Here is a 3,259-nt window from a genome sequence, read left to right on the forward strand (position 1 = left end):
GGTGTTTGTGCGCATCAAACGAAAATATTTACCTCATGCATACATTTTAAAACACACTAAAAGCATCAAAGAGTTATATACACAAGAAAATAAGGAAAATAAAGGGAAACCAACAAATAAGGATGTCATGATAAAACTTTGCACAAGATTAAATGGCCTAACTCTTAAAAAACAGTCCCTAGTGGAGTCGCCAACTATCGCAACCTACCCTTCGGCGGGAGGGCGACGTGTGACTCGCGGGTGCGTGTTCCAAGAAAGGAATACGCGCGGAGTCGCCACCAACGTTTATTTGAGGAAAACGTCAGAAAAACCGGAAAAGACGTGATCTACGAACTTTAAGTGAAAGGTTCGGGAGTTGTATTTACGAACGGGGAAGGTATTAGCACCCCACACGTCCGTCACAAGAGACGGCAGCCTTTAATCAAATGTGCAAATATGACTTCAATTTATGTTATTTTCCTTTTTTACATTCTTATGTCTTTTTTATGCCTTTTTATATTTTTATCTTTTTGTGGTCGACAAGGGCATTTCCCTTTGCTCCTACGTATTCCTCAATTGTGATGAGAAAATCATACCTACGTAGTTCTTTTGTGAACAAAGCGTTTTGGTTAAGTTATTTTTTATCCTTTTTTGCAAGATATGTTTTTATTGAATGAAAGGTCATTTAAGGCGTTGGACCATTAGACAATCTTTCGACTCTTTTGAAAAGTGAGAAAACATTAAGGCATTGGACCATTAATGATTTCTTTATTTTTGAAAGAAGTAACAAAGTTACATATTGATTTTAGGCTTTTTAGAAATCTACACTTAACCAATAAAAGCGGAAAAGACCATTTCAAGGCGTTGGACCTTTGACAATGGCTTTTTTAGGCGATGACAAAAGTTTGGTTTATGAATTGATTTTAGCCTAGGTTTCACTTTGGTTATTAGCTTATTCGATTTAAGAAAGAGAAATCACAAAGAAAAACGTCTGATTGATTTTTTTTTATTTATTTTACTAAAAGATATTTTTGATATTTATATTATTATTTTACCTCTTTTTGGTTTCCAGCGTGGTTACGGCATGACCGAACGGTCGGATTTCATTTTAACAGAAATTAACGGATGTTACAATTCAAATGATCGGCCGAAATTCATTTTATTTTTTATTAGGCGAGAAAATGACTTAAGTAAATGACTAAAGCACGTCAAAAGGGGGTACGGAAAGCAAATGAAATGAAAATAAAAGCGCGTGAAAACAAATAAGGACCACTAAGGGTACATAGAATGAATTGAAAAGTTCGATTTCGGGAACTTATCGGTTGAAGACCGAAGAACGACAAAGAACGAACGAAGAACGTCGAAGAACGGTTGAAAATCTTTGCGAAATCACCTACGGAAACGTTACGGAAGCGCCTCGGCTTGGATTTTCTTCACGGAAACAATTTTTTTTCACTAATTTTAAGTGATCTCGAAATACCAGGAGGGTTGAACCTTTTTGTTCTTCCCTCCTTCCCCTATTTATAGGAAAAGGAAGGAGATGCTTGCCACCCAGCTCGCCCAAGCGAGCTAGGTTGCTTCCTCCAGAAGCAACCGCCTTCTGGAGGAACATCCTGGAAGGCCCAAGTGGGCCTGGTTGCTATTTGAACCTCCATTTTTACTAAATACACCCCCCTTCCCTTTTTTGGTGATTCTTTTTCCGTAATGTTACGGAAACTTACGAATTTCGTAACGATACTTGTTTTCTTTCTGTAATGTTGCAGAACCTTACGGATTACGTAATCATCCCCTTTTTTGCCTTCCGGAACGTTACAGAACTTTACGGATTGCGCACTAACACTTCCTTTTAATTTTCGGCATGTCACGGAACTTCACGGATCGTGCTACAATGCTTTTCTTTTGGCTTCTGGCATGTCTCGGAACTTCACAAATTGCCTAACGATGGGTGCCAAATACCTCGAAGTGGTCAAACGAGGGTCGCATCCCAACAACGGATGGTCTCCGGACGAAATTAGGGTATGACACATATGTTCTCAAGACTGGACTAATACATTTGCTGCCCAAGTTTCATGGTCTTGCAGGTGAAGATCCTCATAAGCATCTTAAGGAGTTCCATATTATTTGTTCCACCATGAAGCCCCCTGATGTCCAGGAAGATCATATCTTTCTAAAGGCTTTTCCTCATTCTCTGGAGGGTGTGGCAAAAGATTGGCTATACTACCTTACTCCCAAGTCTATTTTTAGCTGGGATGACCTTAAGAGGGTGTTCTTGGAGAAATTCTTCCCTACATCTAGGACCACTACCATTAGAAAAGACATTTCAGGCATCAGGCAACTTAGTGGAGAGAGCTTGTATGAGTACTGGGAAAGATTCAAGAAATTGTGTGCAAGCTGTCCTCACCACCAGATTTCTGAGCAACTCCTCCTTCAATATTTCTATGAGGGACTTAGCAACATGGAGAGGTGTATGATTGATGCTGCCAGTGGTGGAGCCCTTGGTGATATGACTCCTGATGAGGCTAGGAATTTGATTGAGAAGATGGCTTCCAACTCCCAACAATTCAGTGCAAGAAATGATGTTATTTTCCTTAGAGGAGTCCATGAGGTGGCCACGGATTCATCTTCATCTATTGAAAATAAAAAGCTTGAAGGAAAACTTGATGCCTTGGTCAACCTAGTAACTCAGCTTGCCATGAATCAGAAATCTGCACCTATTGCAAGAGTCTGTGGTCTATGAGTTGTGAGTCTGCTATGTTTTTCTGTGCATTCTCTAGTTGTTTTGTTGAATGCTTGGTGTTGGTTGTTTGCTGATGTTTGATGTTCGTTGTTTGCTATTAGCCCTTACTCACTAGTTGTGTTTTAATGAGCTATATAGATTTGATTGTTGTAGTCGTATTGAATTTGTTTTTCTGATGTCTGCTATACCATGAATTTCAATGCCGGGTCACGAATTATCAGACTGGCCACCTGTATAATTTGTGAATGGCAATGGAATGATATGGCAAGCGATCAGAAAATGAAAATGATGGAAAGTGGGTGTTAATGTCTGGAGATCACCATATCTCTGTCCTTCTTTGTAGCAATCTGAAGTCAATGAACAACCTGAAGCTTATGCTGCAAACATTTATAATAGACCCCCTCAGCAGCAAAACTAACAACAGTAGAATAATTATGACCTTTCAAGTAACAGATACAATCCAGGTTGGAGGAATCATCCAAATCTGAGATGGGCAAGTCCTCCACAACAACAACAGCATGTCCCTCCCTACCAGAATGTTGC

General features: G+C 39.6%; 1 non-coding gene across 1 annotated transcript; it reads right to left on the minus strand.

Annotated features, from left to right (window-relative positions):
* Nucleotides 1-2,281: 2,281 nt before the first annotated feature.
* On the minus strand, nucleotides 2,282-2,388 carry LOC114424770. Its single transcript, XR_003669071.1, has one exon. It is a non-coding gene; the product is annotated as a small nucleolar RNA R71 (small nucleolar RNA).
* Between the last annotated feature and the right edge of the window lie 871 nt (nucleotides 2,389-3,259).

This window comes from Glycine soja, chromosome 8 (genome assembly GCF_004193775.1).
Source record: "Glycine soja cultivar W05 chromosome 8, ASM419377v2, whole genome shotgun sequence".
NCBI lineage: Eukaryota > Viridiplantae > Streptophyta > Magnoliopsida > Fabales > Fabaceae > Glycine > Glycine soja.